At 46.8% G+C, this 24,045-nt stretch overlaps 1 long non-coding RNA gene across 1 annotated transcript in view; it reads right to left on the bottom strand.

Annotated features, from left to right (window-relative positions):
- Positions 1 to 1,898: 1,898 nt before the first annotated feature.
- The window catches only part of LOC112447798 (uncharacterized), a 141,751-nt gene continuing 119,604 nt past the window's right edge, over positions 1,899 to 24,045 (bottom strand). The window contains exons 3-4 of the long non-coding RNA XR_003036028.2: positions 17,226 to 17,292; positions 1,899 to 2,267 (exon numbers count right to left, since the gene is read on the bottom strand). This is a non-coding gene — a long non-coding RNA (uncharacterized lncRNA). The remainder of the gene's footprint in view (positions 2,268 to 17,225; positions 17,293 to 24,045) is intronic.

The following is a 24,045-nucleotide window of genomic DNA, read 5'->3' on the forward strand; positions in this document are numbered from 1 at the left end:
CAAACAAAAAAACTGTGCTGTGGTAATATTCCAAACCTTTCTTTTATAGCTTAAAACACACTGAGTGAGTGAGTGAGTGAAGTCGCTCAGTCGTGTCTGACTCTTTGCGACCCCATAGACTGTAGCCCACCAGGCTCCTCCTTCCATGGGATTCTCCAAGCAAGAGTACGGGAGTGGGTTGCCATTTCCTTCTCTAGAGGATCTTCCCAACCCAGGGATCGAACCCGTGTCTCCTGCACTCCTAAAACTCATTAGGCATAGTTATTTCTCACATCTGCTCATTTTAGTATCTTTAGTCCTTGAAGGTCTGCTTTTGCAGTCTGCTGTACCTGCTGATTCCTATTCAGGGTGCCTGTTTCCTGGTATGATTCTGGGACTTCTTGACTTGAACTGAAATGTTCCTGGGAACTATAATCTACCAAGAAATTTTTGAACCTGGGCTGAATTTGGCCTCCTACAGAGAGAACCAGTCTTTGTTTTTGCTGGTCACTTGTGGGAAGCATTAACATAGGACCATTTTAAACTAGATTCTCTACTTCAAGATTTCAGATTACACATGAATGTGTTGTGAGAGTCAGCTTTTAATTACCAGAAAGGGGTATTTTCTCCTACCTGCACAGGGCCAGGTTGTCCTTGCTCTCACTTCTATGGAGTGAAGTTCATTTCCTGGTTACTCTTATACTGATGGTATAGCCTTTGGGGCCCCGCTCCACATGGAGATTCTTTAAACTGCCCACTTGGGCAGGCCCTAGGATTTACCTATATTCTCCCATTCCCCACTCAGCATCAACAGGGAGCCTTAAGATCCTGAAACAAAAGCCAGCACTGTGCCCCATGCCTATGTCCACACTCTTCATTCAGTTTCAATCTCTGATTCCTTACTTTCTTGCCAGCTCAGTAGTATAATTTTAAAAACATTTTATCTGATATATTGTTGTTTTCATCTGAAAAGTTGTTCAGGACATTTAAGGCATCATTGGGACTCCCGGGCAGTCCAGTGGTTAGGACTCCATGCTTCCACTGCAGTGGGCACAAGTTTGATTCCTGGTTGGGGAACTAAGATCTCTCAAGCCACAGAGCAGCCAAAAAAAAAAAAAAGGCATCACTGCTTCAGAAATGAGACCTCCACAGACATTTTGGGTAAAATATAAAACATTCCCTGTCTCAAAGATGGATTTAAGCAAATTTGGGCTGCTGGCAAATATTTTTCTAAAATACCACTTTCCCTTCTCTTTCTTCTTTTCAGTAACTCTCCCCGATACTTAATTCTCATTGTTGCTCTTTCCCTCCCCTTGATAGAAATGAATGAATAAACTACTGCTAATGTATTAATGACTTAAAACAGTTGATCCCCATCCCTTGGAATATCACAGATCACACTTACTATGTAACATATTAGGAAGAATCTTAAATTTTTTCTTCCTTAAAGATTTACAATCTGATTTATTTGTTTATTTATTTAGGGGGACTTTCACTGCTTTTTTTCAATTAATTTACTTTAATTGGAGGCTAATTACTTTACAATATTGTAGTGGTTTTTGCCATACATTGACATGAATCAGCCATGGGTATACACGTGTCCCCCATCTTGAACCCCCCTCCCATCTCCCTCCCCATCCCATCCCTCTGGGTTGTCCCAGTGCATCAGCTTTGAGTGCCCTGTTTCATGCACTGAACTTGAACTGGTGACCTATTTCACATATGGTAATATACATGTTTCAGTGCTATTCTCTCACATCATCCCACTCTCACCTTCTCCCACAGAGTCCAAAAGTCTGTTCTATATGATTTATTTTTAATTGAAGAAAATTGTTTCACAATATTGTGTTGGCCTCTGCCATACAACAACATAAGTCAGCCATAGATATACATGTGTCCCCTCCCTCCCACCCCTTTAAGCTGTCACAGAGCCCCAGTTTGAGTTCCCTGAGTCATATAGCAAATACCATTGGTTATCTATTTTACACATGGCAATGGCACCCCACTCCAGTACTCTTGCCTGGAAAATCCCCCTGGTAGGCTGCAGTCCATGGGGTCGCTAAGAGTCAGACATGACCAAGTGACTTCACTTTCACTTTTCACTTTCATGCATTGGAGAAGGAAATGACAACCCACTCCAGTGTTCTTGCCTGGAGAATCCCAGGGACGGGGAGCCTGGTGGGCTGCCATCTATGGGGTCGCACAGAGTTGGACACGACTGAGGTGACTTAGCAGCAGCAGCAGCAGCAGTGTATATGCTTCCATGTTCCTCTCTCCATTTGTCCCACCTGGAGAGGACACAGTTTGAGTGAAGGAGTGACTCTGATTTCCATTCCAGAATACTGTCAGTCAGGGACTCCCCACACACACACTCCCCTCCCCCTGCCCATAGGCATAAAGACCACTCCCTTGAGAGAGCCCCCTCTGTACTCTAGAGACCAGGCTGTACAAGGCAGGTCAAGGATGCATATGTTCAGCTGTGAGATGGGCAGCCACACTCACAGGTTCCTAGGGGCATGCAGACCCCTCACCCAGCAGACCCACCATGGCCATGGAAGGATGCACATTAGCACAGCAGATCTTGCCAAAGCTGCCAGCACGGTGAATGCTGAGCTCACAGCAGGTGGCTTTTCACAAACCCGTGTACACAGCCTGCTCTCCTCCCCCAGCTCTGACCAGCGCTTCCCATCCTCTTGCTCCTGGCAGGGCCGGGGGGCATCAGAGAGGTAGAGTGACTGATGGATGCAGGAAGAAAAATGGATTCTAGTGTTCTCAGCATGGAGAGCTTTTAACTCTAGCTTCTGAGTCCTGCTTAAAGTACATGTGTCAATGTGAGAGCCAGGGAGAATGTACGAGGCCCTCACATGGCCTCTGATCCACACAGTGATGAGAGCCCCCAGTATTCTCTGCCCATCCCTGCGGGGAGCTGCCCTCTCATCCACCCTGGCTTCCTATACGAGGCAAATTTGCGGGTCCCAGACAATCTGCTCCTTCCCCAGTAGGAGGGATCCAGGGATGTAATCTTGGCAGACTTCCAGCATTCCCTTAAGAGACTTTAGCACTTCCTCTACATGCACTGAAGCTGCTCTATTTATATATTGCTGCATAATGAACCACCCCCAAACTTAGTGGCTTATAACAGCAATTATCATTAATTTTGCTTATGAATATGCAATATAGGTAGAGCTTGGTGGGGAAAGTTCATATTTGCTCACCAGCTGGGGCAACTCAACAAGGGCTGGAGGATCCACGTCCAAGATAACCTTCAAGGCTGGAAAGTCACTGCCACCTACTGGCTGGGGCTTCCTCATGGCATGGTGGCTGGGTTCAAAGAATAAATGTTCCCAAATGTCCAGGCAGAGACCACAAGACTTCCTATGATCTAGCCTCAGAAGTCCAGGACATCATCTCTGCTGAATCCTCAGTCACTAATGGCCAACCCAGACTCAAGGGAAAGGCAGTTAGACACCACTCTCAATTAGAACAGTAAGAAATGATAACCCTGTATGCGAGACAGCAAAAGAGACACAGATGTATTGAACAGTCTTTTGGACTCTGTGGGAGAGGGCGAGGGCAGGAATGATATGGGAGAATGGCATTGAAACATGTAAATTATCATATGTGAAACCAATCGCCAGTCCAGGTTGGATGCATGAGACAGGGTGCTCGGGGCTGGGGCACTGGGATGACCCAGAGGGATGGGAGGTGGGAGGTGGGTTCAGGATGGGGAACACATGTACACCCATGGTGGATTCAAGTCAATGTATGGCAAAACCAATACAATATTGTAAAGTAAAATAACTAAAATAACTAAATTATTTTTAAAAATAAAAAAAAGAACAGTAAGAAAGAAGATGTAGCCATCTTTAATTTACTACACAAGTCTGGGTGATGAGGACTGTTTCAGAATTTCAGTGTGAGTGTGTGTGTGACAGAGAGAGAGAGAGAGAGAGAGAGAGAGAATTGGGAATAGGCAATCATTTATTCATTTCTTCAACAAGCACTTTTGAGCATCTCCACAGGGTCATTCAAGACATGTCCACACTCTCCAGGAGCTCCCAGTCATGTGGGAGAAGCAGATATGGATGGATGAACGTGGATATTTATCCATTCAATCTACATTGTTTGAGCACCTATTAAGCACTAGGCCTGGTGCTGGGGTACAGGGTGACCAAGTTGGGCAGGCCCTATCCTTACAAAGGTCACAGTTTGTCAGAGCAGATAGACTTAAAAGCTGTTATTTCAGTGAGTATTGTGAGGGCTTGGAGCAGAGCTGCACGGGGCAGGGATGGTCTCTGGCAGGCAGGTGTGCTGCTGTCTTGCTGGGAAAGTGGCGTTCAGCAGAATCCTTCAGTAGGCGTCTATGCAGTTGAAGTGGGGGAAGCAAGTGGGTTGCTGGTAGGGGGGACCATCCACATGAAGGCTCATGTGCAAGAAGGGGTGAGAAGCTCTTCAGGGCTTCAGAGATGTTCAGTGTGGTGTGTGCTTGCATGTGTACAGACTGTATATGCCTGGGTGTATATATCCATGTGTGTGCACAAGGGAAGTATGTGAGAGTCTGTGTGTGTAAGTGTGCATGTAAGTGCATGCATGTGTGGGTTTGGAGGAACACCAGGACCTCCTCCCCTGCACCTGGCCTAAGATGAGAAGTGTGCCCACTCTGCTGAGGTCTAGGGAACAGCACTCCCACTCTGCTGCCATACATCTCAGGGCACCCATGGCCCATCTCTTTTTACACTCTGGCCTGTAGTGGACAGATGCCACTAGCTCCCCTCTCAGGCACCTGTTGACATGCCATGATTGGCATGTAGCATGGAAAAGGAGAGGCAAGCTCTGGGCCCAGCCTCAAGGTGACCAGTCCACCTTCTCCTCCAGCCTGCTGGAAGACCTTGGGACCTCCCACCTCCTCCACCTCTCACCACCTCCTGGAGCTGAATCTGACCCCAACTCATGGAAGTGACCATGCCTCTGATCAGACTGGCCTGCCAGTGGCAGCCTGGACCAGACCTTGTGCATCTCTGGGCTACAGAATTCTCCATTTTGAGAGAGGAGAACCCACCCTGTGAAGAAGAGGCTCATTCCCATGTGAGTCAGGCAACTCTACCCCAAAGTCATGTATATAAAAGCTCTTCAAGACCCATTCTCTAGTTTCAGGTCTATATCCCCCTTGTGAGTGGGGTGAGGAGCTAGAAAGGGGTAGGCAGAGGAGGTGGGAAGGTGAGGCACGAGGCTGGGTCTTCCTGGGTTCAGTCTGGTAGATGGCCCCAAGAGAAAGCTGTCCCAGTCCCACGTTTCCACTTCACTTACTCCTCAGCAGCACATCAGGGTGAGAAAGAAGAGGGGATAGATAATAATCAGAGTAGTAATAACAGTCTCAAAACTGTTCTAATCATTTTTCTTTTTTTGCCCTTCTATTACCCTACAGGCATTGTCTTTCTGTCTGGACTTGGTTCAACTGCATGTTGATCACATGATCAATAGCAAAAGTTAACATGACTTTCACTAAATAAAAGTTTCTCTCTCACACAAAAGAAACTCAGCATCAGGCAGCCTAGGTCTGATTAAAATGACTTCATAAAGTTGGCAGGGACCCAGGCTCCCTCCAGTTCACTGCTCTGCAATCATCTTCATGTCCAAAGATGGCTGCTAGAGCTCCAGCCATCACATCTGTAAACAAGGCAGCTCTTTAAGTTGTTGTTGTTAAAAAAAAAAAAAAAAGAATTTACTGAGGTATAATTTATCTAAAATAAAATGCATATATGTTAAATAGTTTTGTAAATTCTGACAAATTTAAATACCCATGTAATCACCACTGCAATTAAGACATACAACATTCCCATCTCCCTAGAGGGCTTCCCTGGGTGGCTCAGATGGTAAAGAATATGCCTGCAATATAGGGGATCTGGGTTCAATCCCTAGGTTAGGAAGATCCCCTGGAGAAGGAAATAGCAACCCACTCCAGTATTCTTCCCTGGAGAACTCCCTCAGACAAAGGAGCTTGGTGGGTTACAGTCCATGGGGCCAAACACAACTGAGCAATGAACACTTTCACTTTCACCTCCCTAGAAAGTTCTCTCATGTTCCTGTAGTCAGTGTCCCCTTTGACATTTCCTGTTTTAGAACTTTATACAAATGCAGTAATTTACTATTTACTCTTCTGTGTCTGAATTCTTTCACTCAGCATAGTGCTTTTGCGGTTTACCCATGTTGTTGTTTATATCAGTGGTTTGTTCCTTTTTATTACTGAGTGGTAGTCCACAGTATGAATGGTCCATTGTTTATTCACATGCTGGTAGACATTTGCTTCTTTCTTCTCCATCCTTTTTAGGAGACTTTCTAGAAGTTCCATGTAACATTTCCTTTGGATTTCAAAACAGTCACATGGCCACACCTAGAAGTACAGCTCTTTAGTTGGGTGGAAGTGGGATTTTTTTCTAGGAGGAAGAGGGGGTGGATGTTGATGACAGGAGTGGGCTCATTTGACTGACTGAGAAACCAAGATCCAAAGAAGCAGTGATTCCCCTAAGGTCACCTAGGTCCTCATGACACAGGTGGGTCAAAGCTCCAGATTTAGGGCCTTTTCAATCTGTCCAAGAAGACCACTTCACATCTAGCAGGTATTCCCCATTGGCCAATGCCCACAGAGTCTGGGGCATGGGGTGAGAGTACCATGAAGGAGCTAGCTGGTGTCAGGGAAAAGGGATTAACACTGATGTCAGGGAGCATTTAACTGGGCATTCACTAACCACCAGGCCCACATAACGGTAAAGCCATCCAGTAAGCTAGTCACTCCCGTTAGCCCCATTTCTCAGATGAGTAAACCACATTTAGAGAGGTTAAGCAACTTGTCTGGGGTCACACAGCTAGCAAATGGCATTGATAGGTTCTAGACCTTCAGTTCTGTCAAAGGCGGGATCCAACCACCGAGAGAAATATCCTTTCCAAGAGGTAGAGGAGGTTCTATCTTAGACCTGTAAACAAACAGCCCGTCCAGAGGCCTGCCTATGGGCCTCAGGGGCCTGCCACCGACTCCTACGCTCCTAATTCACTCAGGACCTTTTCTCATAACTCTGCTTTCCTCCATTTCATGCCTATAACGTATTAACATAAACAACGGTGCTGACAGCAGCTCAGTTCTAACTGGCTCATGCTGGAATCTGACTGATGATTTTCATCAGGGAAAAAGACTAAACAGGTTAAGATGATTAAATTTTCTTAAACCTACAGCTAAGCCTAATCAAAGCCATTTGTGCAGAGGTGTGTGTGTGTTTTCCTTTGCTGGAAGGTTGATTGGCAGTTTAGAATAGATGAGAATGACTGCTGGGGGAACTGAGTTAAAATAAAGCATTTTCCACAACTTCCAGACATGAGTACAGCCCACTTCCACTTCCCTGTCTAGGCTGGAAATATCATTTTCCCTGAGAAACGTCTGATGATGAAAATGAAATTCAGAGTCTACATTTCATCCTCTCCCTGTTTTCCCCCTCAAGTTGAATCCTTTTATAATTAGAGCTGTCTGTGTTGAAGGACCAGGGAAAGGCCATAGCTTCCTCATTTCCAGGAGCTGGAAGGGTAGGCAGCCTCCCACACAGCCTGCCCATATCGTCTTTGGCAAAGCCTTTCCCCTCTCTGGGCCCTGGCCACCCTGTCTATACAATGGGGAGGCTAGCCCTCAGGATCTCCTGTTTTTGATGCCCAAGCAGTGGAGGAGGGGCACAGCAACCAGCAAAATCAACCCCCTTCTGTATGATGTTCTTTGTCACGCAAAGTTCTTAAGAGGGCTTACTAATTATGTCATAACCTACCTGGATACTGAAGGGCCTGAATGGGCCACAGGGTCCACATAGGTGACGCAGAGAGAAGGAGCCTCTGATTGTGGTTCTAAGACATTACTGGCTGAACGTTTCACAGTCTATAACATCAGACATCAAAACATTAACCACCCCATCTATCCACTGGGAATGCTTCTGTAGGTGCTTACAGACACCCACTCTCAGCACAGTATAGCTTCCTAAGGATGGCTGTGCACCCCCTGACCTCTTCAACCCCTTTCTCAGTGCCCCCTAAGCTGTTCTCCTCATAGTCACATACTGCTCAGCTTCCCTTGTCCCAGAAGGCAGGTCCTGTCAAGAAAGTTTGAGTCCTGGTACCTCCCTCTGCATTCACATGGCCCACAGGAAACTCTCATGTGAGGCTGCTATACTGCCACTGCCCCTCCCCCCACCTCCATGGGCCCCTCCAGCTAACCTTCAAGTCCTTGGGAAAAAGGCAGCAGTCTCCATGTTCAAAATCATCCCCCAACTCCAGGGGATGTATGCCATAATCAATCTCGCTGCCTTCCCTTTGCTTCATGAAGCAAAATAGCCTATGGGTTTCTGAAGCTTGGCAAATATTTCGCCAGGGCCTGGTGTTGGACTTTCGCTCCGACAGCTCATTCCTAACTTCTGTAAGTACTTCTGAAGCCCTATTAACCTGTTTAGGGAGGGCACTCCCACTGCCCCCATGGAGTAGTAGACAGGACACAAAAACTCCTGAGTTCCTTTCAGATCTAGATGCTCTTTTACATAGGCTGGAGGCAGATAATGAAGGTGAGTGTTCACGGGACCATTTCTGCTACCTTTCAGTAATCTGCACAGGTGTGACTCCCATCTTACCTTGTAATGTATTTTTTTCAACTTTGGGACTTAAATCAATCTTCTAAAACATATTATATTACATAGTTTTGAGGGTATTTTCCAGTACTTTTTCCTGGAAAAAGAAAAGCAAACTAAACCCAAAGCAAGCAGACGGAACTAAAGACAGTGAAGACAGAGATTAGAAAAACAATAGAAAAAAATCAACAATCCAAAAGTTAATCTTTGAAAAGATCAACAAAATTGGCAAACTTTTAGCTAGCCAGGCCAAGAAAAAAAGGGAGAAAGCTCAAATAACTAAAATCAGAAATGAAAGAGGAGACATCACTAACAGGTTACCTTACAGAAATAAAAAGGACTCTAAGTAAATACTACAAATGACCATATGCCAACAAATTAGATAATTTTATTGAAACAAATTCCTAGAAAGACAACTATCCAAACTGACCCAAGAAGAAATAGAAATCTGAATGCTGCTAAGTCACTTCAGTCATGTCTGACTCTGTGCGACCCCATAGACGGCAGCCAACCAGGCTCCCCCATCCCTGGGATTCTCAAGGCAAGAACACTGGAGTGGGTTGCCATTTCCTTCTCCAATGCATGAAAGTGAAAAGTGAAAGTGAAGTCTCTCAGTCATGTCCGACTCTTAGCGACCCCATGGACTGCAGCCTACCAGGCTCCTCCGCCCATGGGATTTTCCAGGCAAGAGTACTGGAGTGGGGTGCCACTGCCTTCTGAATAGACTATAACAAAAAAAGAGAGTTAATCATTTTAAAACTTCTCACAAAGAAACATCCAGCTGCAGATGGCTTCGCTGGTGCATTCTACCAATTACTGAAAGAATAATTAATATCAATCCTTCACAAAATCTTCCAAAAATAGAAGAGGCAGAAACATTTTCCAATTATGTGAGACTAGAATTTCCTCCGGAGAAGGCAGTGGCACCCCACTCCAGTACTCTTGCCTGGAAAATCCCAGGGGCAGAGGAGCCTGGTAGGCTGCAGTCCACGCGGTCACTAAGAGTCAAACACGACTGAGCAACTTCACTTTCACTTTTCACTTTCATGCCTTGGAAATGCATGAAATGCATTCCCACTCCAGTGTTCTTGCCTGGAGAATCCCAGGGACAGGGGAGCCTGGTGGGCTTCAGTCTATGGGGTCGCACAGAGTTGGACATGACTGAAGCAACTTAGCAGCAGCAGCAGCAGAATTTCCTCAATACCAAAACCAAGTTTTCACAAGAAAACTATAAATCACTATCTCTTATGAATACAGATCCAAAATCTCTCAACAGAACACTAGCAAACTGAATCTAGCAACAAATAAAAAGAATTATACATGACAATCAAGCAGAATTTATTCCAGGAAAACGAAGTTAAATATGTCAAAATCAATGAATGTAACACACCATATTAATATGGTTCAGTTCAGTTGCTCAGTCGTGTCCCACTCGCTGCGACCCCATGAACCACAGAACTCCAGGCCTCCCTGTCCATCACCAACTCCTGGAGTCCATCCAAACCCATGTCCATTGAGTTGGTGATGCCATCCAACCGTCTCATCCTCTGTCGTCCCCTTCTCCTCCTGCCCTCAATCTTTCCCAGCATCAGGGTCTTTGCTAATGAGTCAGCTCTTCGCATCAGATGGCCAAAGTATTGGAGTTTCAGCTTCAACATTAGTCCTACCAATGAACACTCAGGACTGATCTCCTTTAGGATGGAGTGGTTGGATCTCCTTGCAGTCCAAGGGACTCTCAAGAGTCTTCTCCAACACCACAGTCCAAAAGCATCAATTCTTCAGCACTCAGCCTTCTTCACAGTCCAACACTCACATCCATACATGACTAATGGAAAAACCATAGCCTTGACTAGACGGACCTTTGTTGGCGAAGTAATATCTCTGCGTTTTAATATGCTGTCTAGGTGGGTCATAACTTTCCTTCCAAGGAGTAAGCGTCTTTTAATTTCATGGCTGCAATCACCATCTGCAGTGATTTTGGAGCCCAGAAAAATAAAGTCAGCCACTGCTTCCACTGTTTCCCCATCTATTTGCCATGAAGTAATGGGACCAGATGCCATGATCTCAGTTTTCTGAATGTTGAGCTTTAAGCCAACTTTTTCACTCTCTTCTTTCACTTTCATCAAGAGGTTTTTTAGTTCCTCTTCACTTTCTGCCATAAAGGTGGTGTCATCTGCATATCTGAGGTTACTGATATTTCCCCTGGCAATCTTGATTCCAGCTTGTGCTTCTTCCAGTCCAGCGTTTCTCATGATGTACTCTGCATATAAGTTAAATAAGCAGGGTGACAATATACAGCCTTGATGTACTCCTTTTCCTATTTGGAACCAGTCTGTTCCAAATAAATAAGTTCCATATACAGTTCTAACTGTTGTTTCCTGACCTGCATATAGGTTTCTCAAGAGGCAGGTCAAGTGTTCTGGTATTCCCTTCTCTTTCAGAATTTTCACAGTTTATTGTGATCCACACAGTCAAAGGCTTTGGCATAGTCAATAAAGCAGAAATAGATGTTTTTTTGGAACTCTCTTGCTTTTCCATGATCCAGCAGATGTTGGCAATTTGATCTGTGGTTCCTCTGCCTATTCTAAAACCAGCTGAACATCTGGAAGTTCATGGCTCACATATTGCTGAAGCCTGGCTTGGAGAGAGGACCAAATTTAAAACACACACACACACACACACACACACACACACACACGACTATTCAACAGACACAGAAAAAGGATTTGGTAAAATCCAAAAGTGAGGGGACAAAAAAGGTGATCTAGGCAGAGAAAATAATCTAAAAAGTCACAAGGGAAAAAGTTTTATTGAGGAGATACACTAGAAGTAAAGGAGATATTTTCAGAAAGGAGATGAGAGGGCCAATCTATAGAGAATCTTAAAATCCAGTTTAAAGGATCAAGCGGGGACCCATGAGGGTTTCGAGTAGAACTCTGACATAATGCAAGTGGCATTCTAGTAAGCTAATCTAGACCAAATTAATCAATGATAAATTTGCATACACCAGTGTGACTCTAAGGTACAGAACAATAATCACAAACATTTTCTGAAGGATGAGTTGCAATCTAATTAAGTCCCAGAGAGGATCCATGCTTTGAGGCTGGAAGGATATATAAGTTTCAAGGCCCTCTTTAGAAAAGGGAAATAAAATTACAAATCAAAATTAGGTACAAAAATGAATTTATATTTAAAATGAACAAAGTAATTACAGTATGTTCATGGGCTACTCCAAGCCATCGGATACAAGCCAGAGTGATGAGGGAGGAATCTTAACCAAGGCCGTTATTATATCTAACTTCTGGAAACTGTACAAACACATATCAAAATGAAAACACACTGTATGGGATCCCCACAAGTGAGACAACCTGGAGCTTGAACCTCCTCTGCCTTCTGGTGAATCTGCCCACAAGTGTGCTGCAGCCAGTGTGTATGGGCTCCTGAGAAGTAGCTACTAGCACCCAGCTTAACATTGAGTGATGTCGGGGTGGTAGCTTGTGATCAGCCTTGGTGGGAGTATTTATATTCGTGAAAGAGAAAGTCACTCAGTCCTGTCTGACTCTTTGCAACCCCATTGACTATACAGTCCATGGAATTCTCCAGGCCAGAATACTGGAGTGGGTAGCCATTCCCTTCTCCAGGGGATCTTCCCAACCCAGGGATCGAATCCAGGTCTCCTGCATTGCTGGTGGATTCTTTACCAGCTGAGCCACCAGAGAAGCCCAAGAATACTAGAGTGGTTAGCCTATTCCTTCTCCAGGGGATCTTCCCGACCCAGGAATAGAGTTGGGGTCTCCCGCATTGCAGGCAGATTCTTTACCAGCTGAACTACCAGGGAAGCTCATTTACACCAGAGAAATGGCCAAATGCTACAAATTAGAGCATCTCCCCATCCCCAGAAAGTTGCTGTTAAACATTTCCCAGCACTCCACTGAATCTACTTCTATTTATAGGTAAAGTATATATCCAGTTCTGGTCCTTGGCACAAACTCTCTGTCACTGGCCATCATAGCTGGACTATTCAGAGGTCAGAGTCATTAGATTTAATATCAGGAGAGATCTCAGAGCCTTCTGTTTGTGCAGACTACTCACCGCACTGTAGCCCCTTCACTCTCTCATCTTCTCTGTCCCTCACCCACAGAACACCCCAAGGCAGCCCCATCAGCATTACCATGTGGGTGAAATGAGAACACTTCAGATCAGAAGTGTGAGCTTTTTCTCTAGGGCCAATAAGATCAAGGAGACAGGATCACAGGGGAAGGAGACTCTTTAAGCTTCTGGCCTTGGATTCCTGCATGACAATGATCTAAAATTGAACCATGCCCTGACCCATCATAACAATGCCATGGCCCTATGCGTGAGGTGACCTGTGTCTCCTGGATTAGGTGCCATTTCCGGCCTTCAGCACTGTCAGAGCAGTGAGGCCCTAAGTTTCCACCTCTGTGCCCATATCTCCTCTCATTTTCCCTAAATATGCTCACCTCCAGTTCTAAGGAGCCCCTCGTTCCAATATGATGGGCTAAGGAAAGGAGGCCGTGCTCCCCTCCCTGTGGTCTCCACAGTTCACAGGCTTTGACCCTCTCCCTACTCTCCATCCCTCTCCACAGAGAGAGGCCTCAGGTTTTACCGGGCCTCCATACAGCCAGTCTTTTCCATCCTTCCTCTGGACCTGCAGGCCCATTTCACAGTTAGGGAAACTGAGGCTCAGAAGTCAGAAGTCACACTGAGGCCTGTCTGACTCCAATGTCCATGCCCTTTCCATTTTACTAAGTTGCCTCTTAAACAGATATGAATTCTGTTTCCTGCCAGCATGGAGCCAGATCTCTATGTAGAAAGCATTCCCAACCTCACCACAGGGTCCAGAATGCCCACAATTCCCAGGGTGGTCACCCACAGCTTTAGGGCTGTGGGATGAATAGGTGGGAAGGAGACGGGCTTCCCAAGTGGTACAGTGGTAAAAAATCTGCCTGATAATGCAACAGATGCAAGAGACATGGGTTCAAACCCTGGGTCAGGAAGTTCCCCTGGAGGAGGGCAAGGAAACCCACTCCAGTATTCTTGCCTGGAAAACTCCATGGAGAGAGGAGCCTGGAGGGCTACAGGCCATGGGGTCACAAAGAGTCAGACGTGGCTGAGCGCATGCACGCACGCGCACACACACACACATACACACAACCACACACACATGAATAAGCAGGAGAGCACACAGGATAAAGACAAGGAAGAAAAGGGGTTAGGTAGGAATAGGGAAGTGTCCTGGGTTTGTAGCCTGAAGACATAAATGAATGGTACTCAGTGGGCCATATCTGGTTCCTGCCCATCTCTAGGGATGCTCACATCTAGGTGTGTGCAGCATCTATCAGCCTGAGCTATGACTACCTGTGAGTACAGCTTCCGAGGACCCTTTGAGAATAAGCACTCAATACTAGCAGCAGAGGGGCTTCTCTGGTGGTTCAGTGGTTAAGAATCAATCTTCCAATGCAGGGGACATGGGTTCCATTCCTGGTCAGAGAACTAAGCTCCCACATGCCGTGGGGTAACTAAGCCCACAGACTGCAACAAAAAGATCTCACATGCTGCGACAAAGATCCCGTGTGCCACAACTAAGACCTGACATAGCCAAAATTAAAATTAAAAACATTTTTTAAAAATATCAGTGGTTAAGGGACTGTGTTTTGAGCCAAAAGATGTAGGTTTGAATCCTGTCTCCACTACTAACTAGCCATAGGACCAAGGGGAAGTCACCTAGCCTCTCTGAGGTTCAGTGTCCCTCCCTGTAACATGGAGACAATAGAAGCACACACCTCATGGGTTATCAGGGGGGTGAAGGGAGATAATGCACATAAAGTGCTTAATAGCTGGCATAAAGGACCCATGCTGCTGCTGCTAAGTCTCTTCAGTCGTGTCCAACTCTGTGCGAGCCCATAGACGGCAGCCAACCAGGCTCCTCCGTCCCTGGGATTCTCCAGGCAAGAACACTGGAGTGGGTTGCCATTTCCTTCTCCAATGCATGAAAGTGAAAAGTGAAAGTGCAGTTGCTCAGTCGTGTTCGACTCTTCGCCACCCCATGGACTGCAGCCTACCAGGCTCCTCCACCCACGGGATTTTCCAGGCAAGAGTACTAGAGTGGGGTGTCATTGCCTTCTCCAAAAGAAGCCATACACAATGGTTATTACTATTATCATTAAGCAAGGAGTATACCTGACAAATGTTTGCTGGCTGAATGAACAGCAGTTATCCAGCAAGCCAGGAAGGAGAGGCCAGCTCACATGGCTATGACTTCCAGGTGAGGTCATGGCACACAAGCCCAAACTCCCAGCTCAGCCTGGTCAACTTACTTAACCCCTGTGCTTCAGTCTCCTCATCTGTAAAATAGAGTCAATAACAGTATCTAAGATAGAATCCACCTGCCATGTGTGAGACCTGGGCTCGAACCCTGGGTTGGGAAGATCCCCTGGAGAAGGGCATGGTAACCCACTCCAGTATTCTTGCCTGGAGAATCCCAATGGACAGAGGAGCCTGGTGGGCTATAGTCCATGGGGTTGCAAAGAGTCAGACATGAGCAACTAAGCACATCAACTAACAAGATAGAAAGATAGATAGGAAGGCAGATAGATATAAACACGTACAGACGGAATATTTTTAAGGATTAAATTAATTAACATTTGTAAAGAACTGAGAACAGTGCTTGGCACATTTCAAGTGCTATTCAGTGTGAGATACTGCTGTGACCCAGGTGTCAGCCTATGGCTATCGGCCAAGAGGACACTGGGCCTCGAGACAGAATTACTCCCTCCAGAAACTTTGTCCCCATACAGGTCTCCCACAGCTGCCAGACCTCTGTCATCCATACCACTGGCCCTACCACTCACCCTGCTCAGATTTCCAATTATTTGTCCTGTTTTGAATTCAAGTGGGATATTAGTGGCGAGTCTGGCTTTATTAATGGCGGTGTCTTTAGTGTGATCGACTTTCTCCTTCACTCCTCGCTCTCACTCTAAGAAGCTCTGTTTCCTTTAATTAAGCCCCGTGCTAAGTGCTGAGCAGGTGACGTGGGTCTGGAAAGGCCTTTGTTCTGGGCTTAGGCGCTTTCTCATGGGCTGGAGATTGGAGAGACAGTGCGCTGCAGCCTTTGAAGTCTGACATCCATCCCCACAATCAGAGGAGTGGGACAGTGTGGAGAGCCAGACCCAAGAGGCAGGAGCCCGGCTCTCTCCCCAGTCTGCCTCCTTAGATCTGTGAAGTGGGGGTGGGGTGCAGGAGAGTGTCTCTGCTTCTGCTCCCAGCACCATGACACTTGGCATCTACTGAGGATTAGAAGATGACAAGAAAACAGGAGTTTCAATAGCCAAAGATATCCGAACGGAAGTGAGGCTTAACGAAAGCAGCTCAAACGTTGCATTACCCAGCCTGGGGTTGAATCCTAGCCCTGCTGTGCCTTGACAAGTTGCTCAGGCATACTGAGCCTCAACTGCCTTCTCTGTATAATGGGGTGATGGAATCTACCTCATACAGAGAGCATTCAGGAGCCACCTTAACGCGACCTCTGCTGTGCAACAAGTTTCCTGTTTGAAGGACACCGTTATTTCCAGTCTCCCCTGTCCTGCAGGGCTGCCAGCACCTCTGCTTCTCCTGATCACCAAGACAGAATTAATCCTACTGTTCTTTGCACATGTCTCTGTGCCTTTCGCGGATGGATGCATGCACATATCATCACATGCATCCCACACTCTATCAAATGATGGTGACGTGTCTGTTTTTCCAGCCACAACCTGCTTCTTTACCATCTCTGGCAGCTGAGTGAAGAGGGAGGCAGGCTCTGTAAACAGTAGGCACTGGAAGACTGAACCAGGTGAGTTGAGCCCTATTCATTGTCCAGTAAGCCATCACCACAGGTGCCAAGCAGACTCTCTCACCTAGGTGAGACAGACCTGCACTTGTTGTAGGGCTTTAAGCCTTTCTAAGCACCATTAGAAAAATGAGAGCCAAGGTGGGTGATTCACTGTTAAGTGAAGACACAGAGGTTGAGTGTAAAGCCCCCAGCACAGAAATACCAAAGAAATGTCTCAAAATTGGTTTTGATGCCACAAAGGACTCGGATAATAAATGCCAGGGTGAACACGACTGTCTCATGAAGACAAGCATTGGCACCTGTGTGCCCTCCCTCACTGTGTGGTGGGAAAGCTCCATCACCCTCAGCTGGCTCCCAAACGCCCACAGGTGTCCCCAGACAACCACTGCCTGAGTCCACCTGATCTCCCAGCTGAGAGACCTGCTACAGAGTGGACAGGACGAGAGAGCCAGACCTCTGTCAGGTGCTGAAGAGCAGCTCTGGACCCTCTTTCCCAGAGTTCTGGGGCAAAGGGCCTCAATGCTCCTTATTCCGATTGGCACTGCCACCAAGTTCACCATTCATCCCGTCACCCTCCCCTAGTGGCCCTTCTCACTGCCTCCACGAAGTCCTGCCCAGTCTTTTATCTCTCGCCCGCTCCTGCACCAGAGGCTTCTGGAGCCCTGTGGTTGTAGTGATTCTCCACGGCACATGGTATTTCTTCCTCTCAACCCCAGAGGGCAGTTTGGCACAGCTTCTCTTACCTTCCCTCCAAGATTGTGAGCTCCCCGGGGCTAGGTCTGCTCCGATTCTTCTGTGTGTCCCCACCACCTAGAAGAGCCAACACAGAGCAGGCCGTTGGGGAAAAGCCAGAAAAACTGGCTTCAGTCACAGAACTATGTCCAGAAATATTCTTTCGGTTTTGGTTTTGATAGTCTACAAATTTCATTCAGTTCCGAAAGTGCTTACTCGTCTAGAAGTGCCTAGACATCAGTCCTGTGCCTACTGTGCAAGTTAGAATGATAGGTTTCTGTAAAAGACCGAGACTCAAACTGGCAAAACAAATGAAAGGAGGTAGGTTCTGGACTAAAGTGTGTGTGAGTCACCCACCGCTGGATTCGGGTGCTTGACTGCGGATCTTCTACGTTCCTCTCTCCATTTCCTATGGTATTGGCTTCACTTTCAGGGGAGCTAATTCCACAGAATGACCAGATGGCCACCAAGAGCTTCAGCTTTTGATTCTACCACTTTAGCAATTCCAGATAACTTAAAACTCTCGTAATAGCTAAGAGTAGCTGCCATCCAAGGAGGCCTCTCATTGGCCCAGCATGGACCCGCCCCTGAACAAATCACTGTGGCTGTTGGGAGTGGTTCTCTTGATTGGCCACATCTGCATCACGTGCCCACCCGCTGCTGGGAGGACCCTGGTCTGCCCTGCCCACGTGGACTGAAACTCGGATGGGCAGTTTCCCCAGGGGAAATCAGGTTACTCTTTCCATAAGGAGAAAGGACCATTGTCAGGCAAAAGCAATTATTACTCACCAGAGTGCCTACATTAAATAAGGCAAGTAAAGTAACAAGTCTAGATTGCAAATTAACATCCAAAAAACTTTAGGAAAGAGCACACGAGGCAAAAATAAATAAATAAATAAAAAGCCAAGCTAATGAAAGTCTAAATAAGAGCCAGCTCTATCTAATGGAAGCCTGATCGTGTGTCACAGACCTTCAGAATCGTTGGAACTGAAGTGAAAGCAGGCTGGAGCAGTCGGGAAGGCTTCCTGGAAGAAGAGGTGGGGCTTAAAGGACTGGCAGGCCCAAGATAAACAGGGGATGCTGCTGGCCTTCCATGTCCTAGGAGGACACTGAGCTGTCGCAGGACTGTGCTGGGGCCGGGGAGGGAAGGTGGGTGGATGAAGGGTTAGAAGGGATGTAGAGGGCTGGAGAGCCTCGGCCCCTCCAATGGGCTTGGCTCCACCCACAGGACCTGGGCCAGCGAGATCAAAATCTAATTTACCCATTAGACGCGTTTCTTCTGTACAAATCAAATCACGAGCTATTTTTCCACATCGTAAATATTGTTTTAAACTCTTGCTCATAGGCAATTAGATTACAAGCATCGCCTGGTGAGCTATACGCCAGTGTGTTTGGCGGGCCTCTGGTTGCTTTGCGAGCGCTTTCCTTTTGAAATGTTTCCCAATGATTTTTAAAGGTCTTTGAAATCCTCTCCCTTACTGATGCGTGAGGGCTCTTGTCTATGGCCATTAATCTCCATAACAGCCCAAGAGAGACTGTCTCATCTGTGTTCATTTCCAAACGGCTTCGTTGAACTCCACACCCTCCTTATTTCTCCCTGTGGAGAAATAAGTTCCGTCACTCCTCACTCACTAGCTCTGTCCCTCCCCGACCCCAACCCCACCCCCTATCTTTGTGTGCCCAGGGAAGTACAGACCTGAGCATCAGCCCACAGGAGACCTTCATTCCAGCGCCAAGACCTTCACTCATTTTGAGCAAGTTAGTCCACTTATCTTCCCTGACCTCAGTTTGACTTCTGTAGAATGGGTTTTGGTGGTGGTGTTCAGTCGCTAAGTCATGTCCAACTCTTTGGGAATCTAGTGGGCTGTTGAAGGCAGGCTCCTCTATCCATGGGATTTCCCAGGTAGGAATACTGGAGTGGGTTGCCATTTCCTTCTCCAGGGGATCTTCCCCACCCAGGGCTCAAACCCTCACCTTCTGTATTGGCAGGTGTATTCTTTACCACTGAGTCATCAGGGAAGTGTAGTATGGAGTTAATTCTTGCCTAACCCTGCTGCTGCTAAGTCGCTTCAGCCGTGCTGAATCTGTGCGACCCTATAGACAGTAGCCCACCAGGCTCTTCCATCCCTGGGATTCTTCAGGCAAGAACATTGGAGTGGGTTGCCATTTCCTTCTCCATGCCTAACCGTGCTGCTGCTACTGCTGCTAAGTCGCTTCAATCATGTCTGACTCTGTGCGACCCAATAGATGGCAGCCCACCAGGCTCCCCTGTCCCTGGGATAGCCTAACCCTAGTGGCCCCTTTTTCTTCTTTGCTGGCCTTACTAAGCTTGCACAGCTGACTAGGCTTTTGTTCTTTCTTTTCTCACCAGTGCTTCCTTCCTTTTCAGACCAGCCCCTCAACCTTTTATATGCCTTCCACCTTGGCTCCTCTTGGGCTCTGCCCCAGGGGTGGGTGCTCCTTCCTTGAGACCCACATAACCCCAGCCTGACCTGGCTGAGCTCCCAGCCACCTCCTCCAGAAGTGCAGCGCGATGACCTTGGCCCTCTGTTATCTATCTCTTTTCTGGACATCCACCCCATGCTGCTGCTGCTGCTGCTAAGTCGCTTCAGTCGTGTCCGACTCTGTGTGACCCCATAGACGGCAGCGCACCAGGCTCCCCCGTCCCTGGGATTCTCCAGGCAAGAACACTGGAGTGGGTTGCCATTTCCTTCTCCAATGCATGAAAGTGAAAAGTGAAAGTGAAGTCGCTCAGTCATGTCCGACCCTCAGCAACCCCATGGACTACAGCCTACCAGGCTCCTCTGGCCATGGGCCATGCAACACAGTTTAGTTCCTGATGATAGGAATAGCTATAACCACCTTTTACTGAGCACCTACTATGTGCCAGGCACAATGGTAGAGACTATGTACACTACACCTTTCAGTCTTCCCAACAGTCCTGCACTGTATGTGTTATTATTCCTATTAGGAAACTGAGGTTCAGAGAGGTAAAGTACCATCCCTAGTTCACACAATCTATAATGGCTGAGCCAGAAGTTTCTGCCTAAGAAGAATGATCTTGTACTGACCTTCTGCTGTGTCAGGCAGGGGCTGCGCCTCCTGTAATCCCAACAGCACCCATAATGAAGTAGGTAGTGTTACCCTTGTTTCATAGAAGAGAAAACAAAGTGGCATCTCCCATCTGTAACTCCTCAGCTGGAGTGAGAGTCAAAGTCAAATCTGCTGACTCCTCCTTCTCCTATCCTCCCCCCAAACCACACAGAGCCCCAGAGGTGTAGTTGCCTTGTTCCCAGATGGGAAGACAGCCCCACCTCCCAAGCTACTGGCCAACCCTCCCAGAGACAGTGCACCCTCTCTGAGCTGGGAGGTCAGAAGCCCACACTCACAGAGAAGGGTCCAGAGAGCATGACAAAATGTGCAATCTCTTCCAAAGGGCTTTTCCTTCCTTCCTCCCTTCCTTCCATATCTACTTAAGGAGCAGGACTCTGGACAAGGGTGTATCCAGTTCTGTGTCTCTCCATGTTTCAGAAGGACAAAGTTCTATCTCCCAGCCAAGAGCTTTCTGGGGAAGTGCTCCCAGGGCTGCAGTTCTCCCGGAGAAGATGTGCCTGAGAGGCAGCAGTGACACTGACACCGTGAGGCCGTACACCAGTGGGCCAGGCTGGGGACAGAGTCCGGGGGCTCCCCAGCCCCTGCACCGAATGGAGGGACAGGAACAAGGGTTTCCACAGTAGTATCTGTCCCCAGGGAATGTCAGCCCAGTCCTGAGAGGGCGGATGGTCTGGACTTTGTGGGCTTTGTAAAGTTGTGAAAGCAATAAAGGGCCTCCCCCGCCCTGCTAGTTCATGGGTCTCCCGTGTCCCTGGTGGGGCCCCTCTGTGTGCCTGAGTTTGCAAGATGACCTCCTTGTAGCAAAGGCAGCCTCTTCCCAAAGGTCTGACTCTCGCTACCCCGTTTATCCCTCCCCGAAGTTGCTTTTCCTAGGCTGAGCTTTGACCTCCACTAAAGGGCACTATGAGAAGCTGCCTCATGGAACCTCCTTTGGTCACGGTTGAGGGATGTTGTTCCTGAGGGTAACACAGATCACATCATCTCATCCTCACAATACTGATTTCCAACAGTCCTCTCAATCCCAACATCAGGAGCTCATAATTTTTAATTTAGTGGAAATTATGAATCCTATGGGCTTCCCAGGTAATGCTAGTGGTAAAGAACCCACCTGCCAATGAAGGAGACATAAGAGACTTGGGTTTGATCCTTGGGAAGATTGGCTCCATTTCTCTCCAATTAGAATCAGAAAACACCAGAACTGAAAGGCATTGTTTAGATAGCATCTAGTCCAGCCCCTCTATTTTGCTCATGGGACGCTGGAGGACCAGGAAGGGAAAGGGTCTGGACTGTGGTTGCATAGCCATCTAAGAGCCTTCATGACTCCAGCTAAGACCTCTCTCCTCAACTCCAGACTCATCTCTGACTTCCCACCTGACACATCCAGTTAGGTGGCTCAAATTGAGCATGTCTTGGTCTTTCCTTCAGACTGTTGCCTGATGCAGTCTTTCTGCCTCTCTTGTTAATGTGAACTCTACATTTCCAATTGCAAAAATTGAAAAATTTGGCATCCTTAACTTACTCTCCCCCTTTCTTCTTCTTCTCTAATTCTCCTTCCCCCTCCTTCTCCTCTTCCCTCTCCTTTTTATTCTCCCTCTGTCCCTCTCTCTTTCTTTCTCTCCCCTCCCCCCAATCACCACATTCGGTCTATGATCAGATCCTATCATCCAGATTTTCACCACTTGTCACCCCCTGGCTCAGGCCACCATCTCCTCTTGCCTGAGTTGTCTCCTCACTGTTTCTTTTGCTTTTGCCCTCAGCCCCTCGATCTATTCTGAACATGAAAACCAGAGTGGAAACATAAGTTGCCCTCTAATACCTAGATAGCATATTAAAAAGCAGAGACATTACTTTGCCAACAAAGGTCCATCTAGTCAAGGCTATGGTTTTTCCAGTGGTCATGTATGGATGTAAGAGTTGGACTGTGAAGAAAGCTGAGAGCTGAAGAATTGATGCTTTTGAACTGTGGTGTTGGAGAAGACTATTGAGAGTCCCTTGGACTGCAAGGAGATCCAACCAGTCCATCCTAAAGGAGATAAGTCCTGGATGTTCATTGGAAGGACTGACACTGAGGCTGAAACTCCAATACTTTGGCCACCTCATGCAAAGAGTTGACTCACTGGAAAAGACTCTGATGCTGGGAGGGATAGGGGGCAGGAGAAGAAGGGGACGACAGAGGATGAGATGGCTGGATGGCATCACCGACTCGAAGGACATGAGTTTGAGTGAACTCCGGGAGTTGGTGATGGACAGGGAGGCCTGGCGTGCTGTGATTCATGGGGTTGCAAAGAGTTGGATACGACTGAGCGACTGAACTGACTGAACTGAATAGCTTCCAGTTTTGCTCAGGAAAATGCAGAGTCCTCTTTATGATCCACAGACCCTCTATGATTTGCTCTCTGCTTCCCTCACCTCTCTGACCTTATCTTGTACCCTTCTCCCCTCATCCACTCCCCTCCAGCCAAACCTGCTCCTCTTGATATCTCCCCTTTACATCGGCTGTTCCCGCTGACAGATGTTCTTCCCCCAACATCCACAGGGCTAGCTCCTCACTTATTCTAGGTCTTTACTCAGAATTTACCCTCTTATCTCATATATATGGTAACACAATTTTCAACAAGCATCCCAAGACCATTCAGTGAGGAAAGGGCAGTCTTTTCAACCAATGACGCTAGGAGAGCTGGACATCCACCTGCAAGAGAATGAAGTTGGACTGTGACCTTACATCATATATTAAAAGTAACCCAAAATGGATCAAAGACCTAAGCCTAAGAGCTAAAACCATAAAACAGAAGAAAGTGAGAGAAAAGCTTCATGATGTTGAATTTGGCAATGATCTCTTGGATATGACACCAAAAGCACAAGCAATAACAACAACAAAAAAAAAACGATTAACTGGACTTGATCAAAATTTAACACTTTTGTGCATCAAAAGACACTATCAGTTGAGTGAAAAGATAGCCCATAGAATGGGAGAAAATATTTGCAAGTACATATCTAATATGGGATTAATACCCAGAATATATAAAGAATTCCTAAAACTCTGCAATAAAAAAAGCAAACAACATAAAATGAGCAAACAGCTTGAATAGACATTTCTCCAAAGAAAATATGTGTGCCAATGAGCACACAAAAGATGTTCAATATCATTAATCATTAAGGAATGCAAACCAAAGCCACAAAACCTACTTCATACCCATCAGGATGCCTCTCATATAAATACACACATATTTTATAAAATTTATAAACTTCTAATATAGATATACATATATATTGTATATGTAAGTAAGTGATAGTCATTCAGTTCAACTCTTTGTGACCTCATGGACTGTAGCCCGCCAGGCTCTTCTGTCTATGGGATTTTTCAGGCAAGAATATTGGAGTGGGTTGTTGTTTTCTCCTCTAGGGGATCTTCCTGACTCAAAGATCAAACTGTCTCCTGTGGCTCCTGCATTAGCAGGCAGACTCTTTACCACTGAGCCACCTGGGAAGCCCCATAAGACCATGAAAAGAAAGAAAAATGAAAGTGAACAGTCATGTCTGACTCTTTGCGACCCCATGGACACCAGGCTCCTCCGTCCATGGGATTTTCTAGGCAAGGGTACTGGAGTGGGTTGCGATTTCCTTCTCCATGGAAACTTCCCGACCCAGGGATCGAACCCAGGTCTCCCACATTGTAGACAGACGCTTTACCATCTGAGCCACCAAAGAAGTCCATAC

Source organism: Bos taurus, chromosome 1 (assembly GCF_002263795.3).
Source record: "Bos taurus isolate L1 Dominette 01449 registration number 42190680 breed Hereford chromosome 1, ARS-UCD2.0, whole genome shotgun sequence".
NCBI classification, from domain to species: domain Eukaryota; kingdom Metazoa; phylum Chordata; class Mammalia; order Artiodactyla; family Bovidae; genus Bos; species Bos taurus.